The following is a 17,951-nucleotide window of genomic DNA, read 5'->3' as shown; positions in this document are numbered from 1 at the left end:
AAAAAAAAGAAGAAAAGAAAAACAAGTTGGCAACCCGAGCTTGGCTTCTCACACTTCTTTTGAAAGTGTGACATTGTCTGGAGTCTCTAAATCAGGAACTTCTACCTCACGTCCTCTTGAGTGGTACAGTTTGTGATATGGGGTAATTCTGGGCCTCTCTTTATTTGAAAAGAAGTTTGGTTTATTCCTTAGTGTTCTGCTTAGTCTTCTGTGTTCTTCCGGTTAGCTGTGTCAGTTCATTAGACCGATGTTTTATGTCTTCTCTCCACTTCTCGTCTTTTTACCCTCCCGTATGCCTCGCCGTGCTCTCTGGCAGCACGCAGCAGAGAAGAGCCTTTAACTCCTTTACTACACAGGGGAATGGGACGGAGGCATCCTCATTGTGTTTCCTTTTTAAAGGGATTTTCTCATAATGTCCTCTCCCTGGCAGTATTTAGGTGGCTTGTAAGGGGAAACAAGATGGCGTCTCTTGGGACGGACTCAATAGTCAGCCTGAGAAGGGGGAGAGGTGAGAAGCCCGAGTTGGGACCAGACGGGCCTGGGTGTGCGTCTTGCATCCCTCTGTTTCATAGCTGCAGTGGCGTTACCTGTCTGGATTTCTGTCTCCTCCAGTGCAAAAAAAAGTTCTTTCTAGGGTCCAAAAAACTCTGCCTTTCAGGGTTATGGAAAAGATCAAATGACGTAAGAAATAGAAAGTGCCTAGCAAGGATCTAGAACAGGCAAACTCTGAACTGGTAGTTTGACTGATGGTAGCTGTCAGTGATGGTGATTGTGATGATGGTGGTGGTGATGACGGTGGTGCTGATGGTGGTGATGACAATGGTGGTGGTGATGGTAGTGATGACGGTGGTGGTGATGATGTTGGTGATGATGTTGGTGGTGGTGGTGATGGTGATGATGGTGGTGGTGATGGTGGTGGTGATGGTGATGACCGTGGTGGTGGTGGTGATGGTGTTGATGATGGTGGTGGTGGTAGTGATAGTGATGACGGTGGTGGTGATGGTGCTGACGGTGGTGGTGGTGGTGGTGATGGTAGTGATGACAGTGATGGTGCTAGTGATAGTGATGACGGTGGTGGTGATGGTGGTGATGATGGTAGTGTTAATGATGTTGGTGATGATGTTGTTGGTGATGTGTTAGTGATGACAGTGGTGGCGGTTACAGTGGTGGTGGTGGTGATAGTGAGGACGGTGGTAATGGTGGTGATGATGGTAATGATGTAGGTGGAGATAATGGTGACAGCAGTGATGGTGATGGGTTTTGGCTATATAAATTGCCAGTTCTCTCTTAGTGGCTTCTTGATGAAGATCTTAGAAGCCATGGTTTGATGTACAGAAGTACACAGAGCTCCTGCTGTGGGCCACACACTGTGCTAGGCACCAGGAATATGTTGGTGAGTGAGTTGGTGATCAGACCCCGTCTCTCCACTCAGTGCATTCTGTGGGGGCTCTGGAAATAATGAGTCATCACATTAAGGAGAGTCTCATTACCATCCAAGCTAAGGGCACTGGAAAAGAACCTTTTTTCTGAGCATCCAGCAGAGGAAGCTGCCCTCGATTTAGGCATGTCAGGGAATACTTGCCTTGGAAAGTGATATGTGCACACTTGAGCTGTGAACTAAAGGATAGGCGTTTGGCGGGCAGCGGGGGTGGCGCAGTTCCCAGTGCAGGAAGAGTGTGTCCGCGGGCCCTCTGCTGGAAGGGACTGAATGCATTAGTGGAACTGGCAGATGGTCAGCAGAGTCTGGGGTACAGAGTGAAAGCAGTCAGTGGGCTGACCCAGGGCTGCTCTATAGGGCCTCTGTGGGGACAAAATGCAACCTTGTGTCTTGAACGCCCTCAGGACAGTGGGGAGTCGTGGTCCTGGGGGCTGGTAGGTGCCACCATCGAGCTGTTGAACAAATCCCTCTGGCCATGGGCAAGGGGGTAGAATTTGAAGGGAAGTCAGAGATGATGGGAGCAGTTGGGTCTCGGGCAGGTAGTTCTGGAAATACACGAGACTGGTGGCAGTGAGAATGGCCTCGAGAGGCATCTGGGCTGTCGAGGAGCGGGGCTTGGTGGCAGCATGGACTCGGGGAATGGGCCGTGTGGAGGAGGGAAGTCCTTTGCTTTCACTGAACTGCAGAAGGGGTGGGGGTGGGGAGGGCACACGGGCGGCGGGCAGACCTTGACTTCTGCCAAGTTGAGGAGGGGGGTGACTTCTGTTGCTGACTCGCTGAGTTAGACGCTCCTTGCGTGACCCGTGAGAAGGAATCCACAAGGCAGAAGGGTGGTGGGAGGGGACCTGTGGCCCAGTGGAGGGGTTCTGGTGGCAGCTTTTCAGGAAAGGCCCCCCAAGCTGAGTTTCCAGCCAAAGTCGTTGTGGACTGAGGGGACTGGAGAAGGAGTCCTCGCCGCTCCGGGGTTCAGCGGAGGAGCCTGGGGCTCCAAGATGGGGAGGTTCATCACTTTAGAACTGACATTCTGCCGGCTCCTTAGTAAAGAAGGAGCAAATCAAGAGCTGGCTGGAGGTGGTTTGGAAGCTGGATATAGAACTATACCATGCCCTCAGCCCTGGCAGGGTCCCATGGCAGCCAGGAGGGACCTGGGCAAGGTTAAAGCTAAGAGCATCTGGTGACACTCTTTTTCTACCGGTTATTCAAAAATCCAGCCAAGGCCCAAAGTGCTGGTTATTGTTTAAAACTGGTCCCCAGGACATGGAGATTAGGTAGAAGAAAGGCAAACCCATTTTCTCAAGCCCCTTGTTTAAGATGCCTGCTCTCTGAAACCTGTGATGACTCAGAGGCTTCGATCTTTTACTTAAAAAACAAACAAACAAAAAAATGCAGCGTTTAATTATGTGTGGCATCCGTGAATTGGATTCACTACATGAAAAGCCAGTAAAAAAAAATAAAAAGAAAAAATCTGCTTTAATGGCCCTCCAACAGCCACAGTCTCCATAGCCCACCTCTCAAAGTCTGGGGCTACCAACTTTGCACAGAATGACCCGTTTTCATAGAAAAACGTCTCCTTCCTTCCTTCCTTCCTTCTGGGCTCCATGTCCAGGGTGGAGCTCAACGCGGGGCTTGAATCCATGCCCTGAGATCAAGACCTGAGCTGAGATCAAGGGTCTGACTGATGTTTAACCGACAGAGCCACGCATGTGGCCCCCAAAAAATCTTTTTTTTTTTTTTTTTAAACACGGTAGTGTTGTGTCACTTTGCAACCTTGTTACCTGGCAGCGTTATCTTGGAGACTCTTATGTGTTAGTTCACCTAAGATCTCCTTTGTTCTTTTCAATTGTCACCCCATCATCTGTGGCCCCAGCAGAAGACTGTCCGTAGTCTTTTCCCTACCGATGTACCTTCTGGCTGTTTCTGCTTGGTCCCCTGTCCTGGCACACGTCTGGTATGCATTTACAAGGGTTTGTCTGGGGTCAGTCTTGAGTGAGGTCACAGGGAGACACAGCGCTTTGACTCAATTGCCCTTCAGTACAGGGCTACCGGTCTGTCCCCCAGGCAATGTGTGTCCCACCTTCTCACACTGCCTGGTTGCTCTGGCCAAGAGTGCAGGGCACCAGTGGTGTGTCCAGACCCCTGCGAGTTGGGAGTCAGGCCCCAGTGCTGTTTCCCTGAGGGGCATGACCTTGGCTCTGACCAGTCAGCAAGAAACGTTCAACTTTAGTGAAATACATTTCTGAGACTTGCCACAAAGCGGGGTGGGGGGAGGCCTCGCCAAGAGAAATTAGACCAGAGGCAGACGGACGGGCTCTGCACTATTTCTTCAAGTTCTTATGAAGAGCACTGAGCCTTTTGAGACACAGCATTGGCGACCGGCTCTTGCTGATGCCTCCTGGAGAACTCGGAGCAGTGGTCAGATCTTCTGATCCCTCCGAACCCTCACGTTAGACCCCCTCTCCTAATCCCCCATCTAGACGTTTTAAGTTGGGAGTGGCCACAATCGGAAGAATGCTCTCTAGCCTGTGAGACTGGGGACCGTGTTGCGGGCGCTCCTGCCCACCCTACTCCTTGCAGACATGGACGGGTTAGTCATGGTGTATAACCAGGGTCACTGGATGATTTGTCACCCAGCTGGGATGGTTTTGAGTGTGAAAGGCCGCGTTAACTGGAGGGGCTTCTGGGATGGTGGGGTAAAGTAGGGCTTTCTGGCAGACTGGGTTGTATGGGTGTCGTAGCTCTTCCTTGATAGTAACATGAACTTACTAATAATATAGAAATAATTATAAAGAAAATTAGTGAAATAAGATGATTAACATTACTGTTATTTTTAGCATCTTTAAAAGAGCAGCTTCCCATCTCTGACTAGTTTTAGAATAGACTTCTGTCTGAAGAGAGAAGGGTCCGCCCCTAGGAGCCCTGGTTAAATTGGGTGAGCTGTCTGCTGAGAGGGGGGATGTGCCCACCTGTGCTTCTGGAGCCACTGTGGAAGCTTGAAGAAAAGAAACTGAGGAAACTTGGGAGAACGAGAAGAGCAAGTTTCTCTGAGACCTTCCTAGGGGTTCCTGACTAGAGAGTTGAGGTGCATGACCACCGGCTGTTGGGGACTTCCCTCAGCATCAGTGGCGAGGATGCAGGGCTCCTCCCCTTCTCATGCACACCATGCTGTGGGGCCAGTGCACCCTTTCCAGCAGAATTGAGATTTTTGCTCAAACTTAAGTTATTTCTGTACTAACTAGATGATTTTTGCCATATTCCCACACTATGGTGGTACTTAGTGGTTTTCTTTAAATCAACTTGCTGTATTTATGTAAATGAATTTAGTTTGAAAGAAGATTATACTATTGTTACTTGGCCTCTGGCTAAGAATTTTTTAAATACACAAGAAAATAAATGCATAGCTCTTAAAATGGACAGTGTTGGCCCTTGGCTCCTTGGGTGCCATCTTGGTTGGGTGCAGCGCTGTCCTCCCCCCAACAGACGTGAGGGGCTATGTCTGTTCACCCCCCTAGGAAAGTACTCATCTGGACCCTAGAAAAGATGTCCTGACAGGTGGTCTTCCTGGGCTGTGTAGTGTATTCTCGTCTCCCAAACCAACAGATAACTTACCATCAAGGGGGACACATTCGATTTTGACCCGGGGTCTAGTGAGGCAACTCGTAGCTGAGGAGTGCTGGGAAGGATTCTGGTTCCAACCACCTGAAGCCTGGTGAGTTTGCACAGGACTAAATTACTTGGGGGATATTTTCTTTCCATGACATTTGCCTTCTAATAATAAATCGACAGATGTAGTTGTCTCGATCTGCCTTTACTATGACATTTGCCGTCACTTCACATGTTTTTGTTTGCAGACGCAGCCAAGAAACAGGCTTATCGGTGAGGCTTTAACCCGTGCCCTTGGCCCCCGGCAGAGCTCTGTCCCAGACAACAGGAGCGTGAGCTCGGCCACCTTCTACTTCCTGCTGGCACATCTTGCGTGGCCTGCCCACTCCCCCGTGAGCAGAGGACTCTCTTCTCCTGCCGGTTTTTTCTAGGGATTGGGGTGGGGGGAGGTGGGTCTTTCTCCCATTATGTGCTTGATTCTTGATCGGATGCCAGAAAATGCCAGAAAAGAGCCCGTGCCTAAAAATACACCTTCAGAAGTGTGGTAGGATATGTTCCTCATACAGGTCAGAAGCCGACAAAACGAAGCCAATATATGCAGAATAGAAGGAACATGTTCACAGAAAGCACCTGATAAATTAGAGTTTTGTTACTCTGTTACTCTGGCGGAGAAGGTGGGTGAGGGCAGGGGAGAAAGGCATTCTAGCACTTGAAGTGACCGTCTGTGTCTTATTTGGGTTGGCTCGTTGTGTATTTTTAAATACTAAATTTAAAAAGTATGTGTTGAGGCTGTCTCCATGGGCCAGTGGAGTGGGACAGTTGAAACAAATCGGGCGTTTGGGGAAGGGACCCGTCGTGCTGTGGCCAAAGGAGTGGTTTCCAAGCTGGGCTGTTGCTGTCCAGATGCCCACCTGTCTGTCTGTTGTACAAATCGAGAAGTGCCCAGAAGAGCTCCTAGCATATGCTAGGTTCTTAGGAATTGGTTGATTTTTTTTTCACGTGTATATTATGAGTATTTTGAATATTGAATTCCAATTTTGTTGAATTTTTGTTGGATCTTTTTTTACATATGTAAGTTTAAACTTGTCGTTCTGGAAGTTTCCTGGCACACTGAGGTGGAGATGAGACCCTGGGGCCCCAACACAGCCATATAGCCCATTAGCGCTTGCTCCTTCTTTGGGTGTCTTTTTTAAAGGTATGTCCCAGAAATCATACCACTTTAAGCCGCTCTTTCTGGGGTCTTTGGGGGGGGTCCATTGAAGTCACCCTCTTCCCCACAAGGAGAGCGAGTCAGGTAACTGACTCTGCCCTTCCCTCCTTGTCCCCGTGAGACACTTAGTCACCGTGCAGGTGTGGGGCACCCTCGCCGGGGGAGTAGTCCCTAACCCCTGGGAGCCTTAGAAGTCTCCCCAAGCCACTGCCCATCTTCTGGGTCCCTTCTTAAAAGCTGCCAGATGGATCGCGGGAGGTTTTCCTCATTCCCAAAACAACGTAGAGACATTTTCAGCGGCCAGGCGGATTTCAGCTATGCTCCTTCTAGAAGAATGCACATTTGGAGGGTACAGAGCCCAGATCAGCATGAGGTCAGTTGTCACTGTCCGTGGGGAAGGATTTTGCCGTGGCCAGCTGCTGGGCCTCTTGGCGCTGTATTAATAGCAGGGTTGTGGGGCCCAGTGGGGTCGGAAGACAGGGAGAGGGAGGGACAGCTGTGGCGGACATCACACCACGCTCCAGGCATGTGCTCCCCGTCACGGGCACACAGGTGGCCCACACCCTGCTCTGCCGCTCAGAGCCCCCCAGGGCCGTGCCTGTCTTCTCCTTGTAGGGGCAGGAATGGGCTCAAGTAGACGGCACACTTGACGAAGGAGCCAAATTAAGATTGGCGTGATTGGGATAGAGGGTTCGGGTGGCCCAGTGTTCTGGGTCAACTTACGCTTTTACTGGAAGCATGTGCGGGCCGAATGAGGCAGTGGTATTTCAACAGCTGGGGGTATTGGGTTCTATATGCCAAGGCTGGACAGATATTTTTAAATGTCACAGGCCAAATGGAAGCTCAGTTGGCAGCAGGATAGAGGGGCAGGGGGATTTGGAGGACACTGCACTGCCATGGCTAGATATGGTCAGGAGAGCTGGGGAGGATTAGTGCCTGGAAAGAGGCCCAGCGCGTGAAGTTCAGTGAAGAGGTCGCGGGAGGGTCATCCGAGTAAGCGGTGGGCGCCGGCGGGGGGGCCGGGGCCGATGGAAGCGCGGGGCAACGCCATGGACGAGTCTAGAGCGGAGAGGCCGGCAGGCTTGAGCCCCCTTGCTCATGGGAACAGGCCGCGGGATAAACCTTTGGGTTAAGGTCCCCGGGTTTGGCGTCTAGCAGAGTGGAGCGCCAACCTCAGCACCCCTCTGTCTGCCCCACACCCTCGGGGCGACTTATTTATCCGCCGAGTTGGTTTCCCGACTTACGAGGAAGGGGACCTGGGGTCCAGGAGGATTAAATGAGACCAGCAGCACCGGCCACTGAGCAGCAAGTCCCGAAACGGTGGCCGCTGTTCTTGCCGGCAGAAACCCGTCTGGGGGAAGCCACCATCATGCAGTGGGGCTGGCGGCTGCCCTCCAGGGCGACCCCACCCAGAAACAGGTTGCGTTTCAACCGCACAGATTCGCTTCTTTAAGTCTAAGTTATGATAGCTGCCAGTGTTGAGATTTTAGGAGATATTACCAGAACTTTTGGAGAGTGGACTTCTCCTGGCCCACACTCCGGAGCCTCTAGCTGCCCGGGCCCTGTTCGCAGGCAGCCGTCGCCGAGGGGGGGCTGCCCCCTGCCGGCGAGCTGCAGACCGCCACCGCACCCGCCGCCATCTGGCCCCGTCACTCATCTCGGAGCAGGGCCTGGCCTCTGCAGGCATTTGCACTTGCTCTCTGTGCAGTGAAGTGGACCTATTATTATCTCAGGAGGGGCGAGGGCTGTCAGAATTAGCCACCGAATTGCTGGCTGGGGCCTCCTTGACTTTGCTGTGACATTGGTCTTGGGAGACCTGGGCTCATGGAAGAGCACCGAGTGGCCTGGCCTGGGAACGGGGAACGAAGGACGGGGCCAACGAGCTTTTGCGAGGGCCTTTGCCAGGTCCCTGGGGGCCGCTTGGCTGCCCGTTCCCCTCCCTGTGGCCCTCCGGCAACCTGAATAGAAGTACAGTGTGGTTTTAGGGCAGTTTCTGTGGCGATGCCAACCTCCAGACTGCTCTGGGCCTCTGAGCCGCAGCATGGGGCTTGGGGAGGCCAGGGCGGGTCTGGATCCTGGAGGTGGCTTCTCAGCCTGGGGGAGGAAGGCAGGAGGGCTGGAAGGGTCTGCTCAGGGGGCTCCTGGGGCCCTTGCCTGGGGCAGGCACCCCTCGAATTGATGCCTGTGGCTGTGCAGAGCCCCTTGCTTGTCCAGGCCCCTGGGGAGAACCCACGGCCCCAGTGGCGCAGCTGGGCCCTCAGGGCCGCCTGTGTGAGGGCTTGGGAGACCCCTCCTCCTTGGAAAAACCGTGTCCAATGTGGGAGAGACACTCGGTAGGGTTGGCTGTTTACACACGATCAGCCTGAAACTTGGAGAAGCTCTTCCTCCTGGTTGGTTTGCTCCTTTATTGGATGTCTCATGGTGCCCCCCATATCCGAAGCATGAGGGAAATGCATTCTTTCATTTAATATTCACAGCGACTTTACAGGGAAACTGTATGGGTCTTGGGGAGGCCAGGGCGCGTCTGGATCCTGGAGATGCATCACCTGTGCAAGGCCGTGCAGCTGGACGGTGGGACGGTGGTGGAGTCAGGATTGGGACTCCAGAGCCCGCCTTCCAAACCGCTGTCTTTGAATGCGGCTTAGAGATCGGGGTGTGGGCCAGGCTCTGGGGAGGGAGGAGCCTGAGGTGATGCTTGGCCTGAGTCAGGAGCGTGGGCATGTCGCAAGCTGGGGGGAGGGCCTGGCGTGGGAAGAGCAGGCCATGGGCTCTAGGGACAAAGGGAGGCCATCCTGGCTGCAGGAGTGAGAGGGAGGGGCGCGGGGCTGGACTCGGGCCATGGAATCCCTGAGGGGTCTAAGCCATGGTCTGAACCCACATCCCCTAGTGCCCTCGCTGCTACCATGAGGAAGGGGGATTGCCAGAGGTAGGAGGAGTGGCTGGGAGAGGAAGGGTCCAGAGGAGGCCTGGTGGGACCCATTAGTGGTGATGATGAGTATGTGTGAGATGCTCTTGCCTCTGGATGTGCCAAAGGTCAAAGGTCACCCTGATTTGATGGGTGCGAGCCCCGTGGACTGAGCGGGTCTGCTTCTTGAGGTGTTCCCGTCTTCGGGAAGGATGCTTTCCCTCTGAGACCTCTTTCTTGACAGTGTAGAGGAGGGTCTCTGGAACTTCGGGAATGTTCATTCGCCTGTGGTCAGAGCTTGTTCCTTCCAGCCTGGAGGAGTTATGTCGTCAGGATGGGGTGGCCGTGGAGAGCTGACCTTGGTGGGATGTGACTGTTAGGAAGACCAGCCAAGCATGGCCGGGCCGAGGGCAGACCCCTGACACCCCGCAGTGCCTTCCCTCACACCTGCACTTCTGGAGGGAGCAGTAGGACTTATCGATGCGGTGTCCTGAGTCTTCCCCTTTGAACTTTCTGATAGGTGAGGACAGCGATCCTTGAGAGGTCAGTGCCTGAAGCCGCTCTTCACGGCCCTGATGAAAACAGTCAACCTGGTGGGGTGTGTGGGTGGCCACTGCTCACTGTGGGTACACCACAAAGAGGTCTTCTGGACAGCCCCAGGTTCTCTTGGAGCCCTGTGCCTCTCTTTGGGTGACCGGTGTTCCAGGGGGCTCGGACCGAGGCACAAAGTGCCCCAGTCCCTCACCACTAGATGGCGCAGCTGCAGTAACGCTGTCGCCGGTGCTCTCTGCCTCCTTCCTCAGGAGAGCCCGTGGGGTCCCCTGGTCCCCAGTTCCTCTGGTCCCCGTGGCCTGGGGCGCCTCTTGGAGCTGCTCTGGACCTGGCCATGTGGTCTTGGGTAAGTGATGGCACCTGCATGGGTTTCCTTGTCTAGAATGACAGCTGGGTGCAGGGTGATGGGTTTCCCTCGGTGCAATCGTTCAATGGTCAAGGATGCCAGGAATTCAACTGCCCCATCTCTTCTTGGGTTCCCCAGCCTCTGCCTCTGCTCTGCAAGATCAGCAGGCCCGCCATAGTTCTGTCTCCTTCCTCTGGCCAACCAGAAAGATTTCAGAGAAGGTTTCTGTGACCTTGCCTCCGCGGGCTCTGCCCGAGGCTCTGGAGTCAACTGTGGGCGGGTCATCTGTCCAAGATCATCCAAGAAGGCCTTGGCGATTGTGACTCCCGGCTGATTTCATTGACAGCCCATTCTCTCTCATCAGAAAAGGGGCCACATTTCCAAAACCATCACTCCTTCTCTCTGAAATCAACACCAGACAACAGTCCACAGGTTGCCCATAAGTACTAGTTGCACTTGATGGCTGTTCTGGCCGTCGGGAGAAAGAGATCAAGTGCCAGAGCCAACCGCATGTGACCTTGGGTGGTTGTGGCGTGTGCGCACGGGTGTCTGCCGTGTGTGCCCGTCTACCCTCCCCTTTTCCTCTTCCTTTCTGTCCAGGCATGTCTGCTCTCAGGTGTCCTGGGCACCTCGAGTGGCAGTGTCCCTTTGAAGCGCTGGCCCCGCCAAGCTGGGCTCACGCCACCTCCTTGATTTGACTCTCCGTGCTTCAGCCTCTTGTCCGTGGGACTTTACCCTTTGCTCCCTGGAGGGGAGGTTTGCTAAACACACGGATTCACGGAAACTAGGTCTGAGGAGGAGGAGACGGGTCTTCACCTTCTGCCAGAACCCGTTGTTCTTAAAGGGCTTTGATGCCACGCTCTTTGCAGATGTCCGTGGGGAGTGGTCCTTTTGAGCTCTGAGCCCAGGCCCAGCATGGCGGCCCCCACAGACACCTCGGCAGAGCTTGCTCTGGCTTCAGCCGGCTTCTGTCCAACGGCTTGATTACTTCACGGTGGCAGCCGCACCCCCAAAGCCACCTGCAGTGAGGATTTACTGTGCCCGCGGCCCGCCAAGCCGCGTCAGGTGAAAGCGGGAAACTCCAGACCATCTGCCGTTACAGAGAATTAATAACGGAACATCCACGAGCAAACACTTTGTACTGCTGCATAATAAATGTGGAATGTGGTGACCTCGGCGGACATGGCCCGTCTTTGTCGCCCCACTCCCTGCTCGGCTGGGGCACCGGGCCGTGGGCTCTGCTGCCTTCTGCACCCCGAGGAGAAGGCTGGAGCCTGGCCCTGGCTCGGGTTGCTTTCATCATTTTCTCTCTCTTCTCTACGCCATGGCGAATGTTCCAGGCAGAACGTCCAGGCTCCTGTGGACGCTGCTCCTCTGCCGGTGCCGTCGGGCTGGGAGCTCCAGAGCCAGCTGTGCGGCCGCGGAGGCAGTGGGCCCTGGAGGAGGCCCCGGGGGTGGGCGGGGGTCTCGGGGCGGCTGGTGGTCTTCCCCCACCACGAAGGACCAGCCTCCGACTTCTTTTAGCAGTGAGTGGACGGCTCCTTTATAATATGCAGCTTTTGTTCAGAATGAGGCCAGGTTTCGGATCAGGCAGGGGGTCACAGACTCCTCTCCTGGGGCCCTGTCCGGAATGGCATCCTGGGCGTGCGGCCGCCGCTCAAATCGAGGCAGTGGCAGAGGCGTCGGAGAGAAGCCATTGGAAGATGCACTGCCGGGGCCGGCGGCGCGTGAGGCTGGCCTGGAGCCGGGATGAAGTTCTTGCCCGTGGTGCTCGGAGCCTGCCGCCAAGACCCCGGTGAACCCATGTTCAAAGGCCATTTCTTCAAAGGAGACAGCACAGCCTTTGAACTGGGAAGGGGAGCGGGCCGGAAGGCAGGTCTCTGTATGCGTGTTTGCCCGGGCTGCCCCGGGAGATGTGCGTGGACCCTGGGGGTGCAAAGAGGGGCCTTTGGTGTCCTGTGACATCTCCGTCCATCGGGGGGCCTTTGGTGTCCTGTGACATCTCCATCCATCAGGGGCCACCCTAGGTCACCATGAGGGACCAGGCTGGGAGGGGTGACAGGAGACCCTGGGCCACGTTATGAAATCAGGGAGGGGTTGCATGAGGCACAGCCTGGTGTCGGGGTGATGATGAAGGGCTCTTCCGGAGGGCCCCCCCCAATCCTGTTGTGCCTGATTCAGAGGGTTGGGTGGAGGCTTTCCTGAAGGGCTCTGGGGAGCGCTTCACCCTCAGGCTGTGCCGTCGGAGGCGGGACACAAGGAACCTGACAAGGGGAAAGACCTTGTCCTCCGCTACCCTGCGGAGACCCCCACTCCACCGGCGAGCCCCCCACGTGGTAGCCAGAGGCCACTGACCATACTGTTCTTCTAACCCCAGGCCTCCAGGGACTACCTGGTGCACAACCCGCCCCCTGAGCTTGGCCTTCCCCACCTGCATTGTCCCCAAGAGCCCCGGATGCTGTTTGGCCCAGAACTGCCTGAAGGCCTGCCCCCGGGCCTGCTCTCCCTCTCCTTGGGCTCTTCCTCACTCTCACTGCGGCCCTCATCATCTCTGTCCCTGTGCTGGGGACGTTGGCTGCCACCCCTTCTAGTCCCTGAGCTCACGGGATAAGGGCCAGAGCTGCCCTGAGGGTTATTAATGTTCTCTAGCTTGGACTTCTCCCATGGTGTGCAGTCGGCACCTAATAAATGTATGAGTTGAGTAGGGTAAATGTCTTTCCTTTTGTTGGTTCTCCACAGCGCCCCCCTGCTCGCCTTGCGCCCTCTCCTGGAGGCCAGCGGGGACCCTGGCTCCCTCGTCTCTGCTCTGTTTCCCCTGAGCTCCCGGTAGCTGCCCGCGGGGCTTCTCAGGAAGCGTGGTCTGGTCTGGGCCTCCGCCCCAGCCCCGCCACCAGCCCTCTGCTCTGATCACAGGTCGCGCTTCTCCTCCATGGCGCTCACCATCTCCTGGAACGGACTGGCCGGGACGCCTGGCTTCCCCTGCGGCCGGAACCCCGGAGGGCAGGGCCTGCCCTTCTCACACACTCAGCACAGCGCAGGCAGTGAGGGCGCAGAGTTGCCGGCTGGATGGATGCATGGACGGACCATCCGGAAGGATTCGGACAGTTAGGACATGAGAAAGGCAGCTGAGGGGCTCTCGCAGGTGCGGAGCGGCCTCGTGACAATGCACAGCCCGCCCGGCGACGGGCGGCAGCCTCGAGTCTACCGTGAGCAGCTGCAAAGCGGAAGCTTCCTCCTTCCTGTCAGAGAAATGCGTTTCCCAAACACATTCTCCTGTGAAGCTGCTGAACCCGTCCCATCATAGCAGCCTCATGCAGAGGGGGTGCGGAATTCTCTGGGCTTGAGGACACCCCCCGAGCTCATCTGTGGACCTCGGCAGGGTCTGGTCTGGCTTGACATGCAGGGGGAGGGGGACTGAGGGGGACTGAGGGGCCTCTGGTGCCCGGCTCTGCCGGGAAGGTGCCAGGTCTGCAGTGGCTTTGTGCTGGGCAGGTCGTCCTAGTTCTGCCAGCCAGGCCTGGGTGGCTCCTGCAGGCAGGGCACCGGGCAGGACAGGGCCTGGCGAGTAAGACGAGGCCAATGAAGACCGGGGCATTGGCTGCCGACAGCACGTGTCCATGGCTTTGGAGACCATGTTGGGGCTGGGGTGGGGGAGATAATGGGCCTCCTGGTCCGGTTCTGTGGCCAGGCACCCCAGCCCTCTCTGCTTCCGAGGGCGCCCCACCCCGGCAGTTGTAATGCCAACCGCCACCCACTGCTCTCTCCCGGAGCCTTTCCCCCGTCTCAGGAAAACAACGTGACTATCCTGGCCAAGGCCAACCTTCCTGCTTGTGGCTTCTGCCTGCCCTGGCCTCCTCCTCACCACCCGTTCAGCCATGGGCACACTAAAGGGGCAGGAATCCCTTCCACGAGGTGTTTCCTCCAGTGGGAGAGCAAGGTAGCGTGTTAGAAAGTGCTGGGTTCTGCGCACTTGCACTCGCACTTGGGCGGAGCAGGAGGAGGAGTGGAGGGGAACCAGAAGACAGGCTTCAGATTTAAACAGGGGCCCCCAGGCTCCTTCCCGCCTGGATCTGGGCCCTGGGCTTCTCCACCTTCGGCACTGCTGCTGTTTGGGGCTGGACTGCTGTCCTGCGTGCTGTGGGGTATCTGGCAGCGTGCCCTGGCCTCTACCCCTGGAGGTCGGCAACCACCCTCTGCCTGTGGTAACAACCAAAGATGTCTCCAGATACTACCTGGCATCCTTTTGCGGGGGAATCCAGGCGCCACTGGAAGACTACATTAGCTTACACAGGTTTTACCTTGACTTCATGAGAAGAAATGAAAGACAAAAAGATTTCACACATTACCTGACTGGGACTTGATCCTGCTGCCCCATGGTAGCTGCGATGTAAAGAGAGCCTCTGCCCTTGCATGGGTCCCGGTAATCGAGGCTGTTTAGCCTGAAGGCTGATCGACATGGCAGGAAGAGCTATAGGTCAGTGTGCATCGTGGGCACCTGAGCACAGACAGATCTCTGAGCTCCACGCGGGGCCCTGGGAGGCTTTGGAGCCAGTGTGACCGCAGCAGCAGCACGCATGCCCCACCCTCAGACTGTGGTCCCCGAAGCCGCTATCCAACAGAAGCATCCAGGCTTCTTGTGAAAAGAGCTTATTCCTAGGCCGAGGCGAGGAGCGAGGAGCACGGCGTTGTGGCAGAAGGTAAGGAAGAGCTCCAAAGCCTAAATGGGGGCCATGGCAGGCGGCACAGGTGCGCCCAAGAGTGCTCCTGGGGACCCAGAGTGGAACCGTCTGACTAACAAGCTAGCACTGGATTCTGACCGCCAAGTCTACACTTTCGTAAGTAACTGAACAAATGAAGAGATGTGTACAAGCGTCAGATGTCTTGCATGGAGAATTCCAAAGAACATGTTACAGGATTTTGTGTCCCCTTAGTGCCTGCCATTCTTGGCCACATGGGTTCGAAGAATGCGGAGGTAGACCAGATGGAGGGTGGTGGGCAGCAGAGCAAAGTTGACGGAGTGAGAGCGTAAAGCTCCTGGAGACGGAAGACGCTGGTGTGGGCAGTTCCCAGAGTTTCTAAGTTGAGGAGTTTTTACGAGCCTTTCTGCGGGACTATCTTAAACAGTCAGGGTGTGCCCAGTTGTGCCGAACGGGGCTCTGGTCACGTATCTGTCTACCTATTAGGTTCATGTCTACATGCTGATGGTCTTTTTCCTTTTTTGCTGACGTCAATGGGCTTGGGTCTTAACTGCCCCTTGCCTGTGATATTGACGGCTGCTTTTGTGGTTCATTGTCTTACTTTAGGGCGTTTTACAGAAGTCATTTCTGTAAAGGCTGCAAAACAGAATGTCTGTGCGGTCCCGTCCAAGTTGCAGAACAGGACGTCAGCGCTGCTTGATCTTAGCCGTCCTGACTCCGTATTTCCTTGTTAGGGACCTTGGCCTGACTCCCTGACTGTCCAACTCACTCCTCACAAATTCGTCTAAGACCCGCTTAAGAAGTGGGGCCGTAACTACCCAGCCCTTCCGTCTGGGTACCGCTCTGGGACTTGTTTCCAGAGCGCAGTGTGCAGCCTGTGCAGAGGGGAACGCTGCACACAAGTGGGGGGCCAAGGTTCCCATCGCCAGCGACAGTCCGCGGAGAGCCCAGACCCAGACAGGATGTGATGAGGAGACCTTCATCATGTCGGTGAGCCCCCACCCCAAGCCCATCACCCCGAGCGTATCACCCTGATCCAAGAACGAACCAAACATCATCACATGGGTGAGCCCCACCCTGAACTCCTCACCCTCATCCAAGAAGGAACCAAACATCGAGGACTTCCACCGAGGACCTACCAGCACTCCTCAAAATGGTCAAGGTCATCAAAAACAAGAGAAATCGGGGACGCTCAGCCAAGAGGATACCTGACAACTCCATGTAATGTGTCCTGGTTGAGATCCTGGAACAGAAAACAGTCACTTGGTGAAACCAGTGATAACCCGAGCAGCACACGGCACGGCATTCCGCTGGTAACGCACCGGTCCGGGCCCAGCACTGCGGTGAATGACTGCAGCGGCGCGACACCAGAAACTGGGTGCTGGGCACACAGAAACTGTACTATCTTGGTAACTCTTCTGTAAATCTAAAACTATTTTAAAATAAAAAGTTGAGTTAAAATCTAGGCATGTGTGGCCCAGCGTCATGACGACCAGAAACCAAGGCACCAGGCCTTCCTGGATGCCGCTCAGTGCCACAGAGAGAGCGAGGACCAGTGAGACTGCCCCCTGCCCCCAACCCATGTGGGCTCCCGCTGCCCCCTCACCCTCCATCCTGATCTGTTTTCTGGCCGCGACCCCCAGCATTGCATAGTGAACCCGCATATGGGCTTCCTCTTCTGCCCGAATGCAGGCTGCGCAGTGGGGGGTCTGCTCTACTCTGCCCGCTGGCACCCCCCACGTCCCGGGATGCTGGTGCCCGGCAGGTACACAGCCAATGTCAAGTAGCAGATAAAAGATAAGAGAGGATGGTCCCTTAAGTGGGGGTGACCGGCAGGAGGGAGGCAGTTGGGCTGGGTATGTGGCGTGGTAGGGCTCAGGCTGGGGCCACATCGCCAGTGGGCAGGTCCGAGGGGTGGTGCTGGGTCTGAGGTAGGGCACAGGAGGGCGGCCAGGGTTTCTGGCCCTGAAAGGGCTCGTGATCCCTCTGTGGGCACCCAGGACCTCTTGGAAAAGGCCCAGGCCTCCTTGGCTGGGACCACCAGTTCCTGAGCCTCTGTGACCCCTTCGGGCCTGGCAGGCGCTGTCCCCATGGCCCTGAGTCCCTGTGGGGCGTGGCCTTCCCAGCTGCCAATGGTAGTTTGCAGAAGTTGAAGAAAACCCAGAATATGCTCCCGGCAGAAGGAGGGCCAGAGGAGGCCCCCCTTTGCCCAAAAGCATCTCTCCATACCCCCCTGAGGACATTCTTCACTTTCTCAAAAGGCAGAATGTTCTCGTCATCTGAGGTGAACTGGGACTGATGCCATCTTCTCAGAAAGAAAATGTGCCCGTGTCCTGGGCGTCGGCACCTGCCTGTGAATGGGGCCATCTGTGGCCTATTCCTTCACGATGGGCTGTGAGGCCTGCAGTCCAGGCCAGGGCTGGGGGTTGGGGGGTCTGCCACCTGACCGAGGCTAGAGTGGCAGGGGTGGGACACCCCCCACTCGGGTTTCCTGCGGGGCAGCTTTCTTCTGGGAAGAGGTCGGAAAGGGCGGGGAAGGGGGAAGCAGAGGGGCCCCCACTGCCATCACCCATTCTTGGGGGCCAGCCGCTACCCGTCCCTCGCTGCGGACAATCTGAGAAGATATCTGCACACTAACGCTGTATGTCCGGCCTTGTTTTGGGGGCCCAGGGACACAGAGCCGGACAGGATGGACATGGGCCTGTCCTTATAGGGCCTGTGACCACGTGAGTAACGGGCTCGGCCAGGAGAAGCCGGGAGGGCCACCTAGAGGAGGTGGCATGTACAGGGAGGTAGCAAGGTAGCTAGGCAGCAGGGAAGTGTGTGCCCAGGATGGGGTGGGGGGAATGCATGGGAAGGCTTTGACCCTCAAGACTCCCTCAACCTCCACCCCGAGCTTGGATTTTACTGAGAGGGCCGCGGTGAGCCACTGAAGGATTCCAGACAGGGGGCAATCAGTCTGTATTTGGGAAAATTCCTTCGAAAAGCCTGGAGATGTAGGGGCAGGGAGGCTGTTGGAGTCACTCCTCAGTACACGAGAGCTCCTTGATGGGGCTGTGGGGAGGCCGGCAGAGGGAGAAGAGAGGAGTGCTGGCGACAGGAGCCCAGGAGGCCGGGCACCCCAGGCCTATGCAGAGGAAGCCTCGGAAGACAGAACAGGCACAGCGGGGGAAGGGGCCATTTGGGGCAGGACGTGCAATAAG

The 17,951-nt window shown here is 56.0% G+C and overlaps 1 long non-coding RNA gene across 1 annotated transcript; it reads left to right on the top strand.

Moving 5' to 3' along the window:
• The first annotated feature begins 1,158 nt into the window (after positions 1-1,158).
• Positions 1,159-16,213, top strand: LOC123389309. The gene is made up of 2 exons (XR_006603902.1): positions 1,159-14,748; positions 15,355-16,213. It is a non-coding gene; the product is annotated as an uncharacterized LOC123389309 (long non-coding RNA).
• The last annotated feature ends 1,738 nt before the right edge of the window (positions 16,214-17,951 follow it).

This window comes from Mustela putorius, unplaced genomic scaffold (assembly GCF_011764305.1).
Source record: "Mustela putorius furo isolate JIRA1106 unplaced genomic scaffold, ASM1176430v1.1 tig00003972_pilon_pilon_pilon, whole genome shotgun sequence".
In the NCBI taxonomy this organism is placed as follows: Eukaryota; Metazoa; Chordata; class Mammalia; order Carnivora; family Mustelidae; genus Mustela; species Mustela putorius.
Note: the sequence above shows the minus strand (reverse complement) of the source record. Positions and strands in the feature narration are given on the sequence as shown.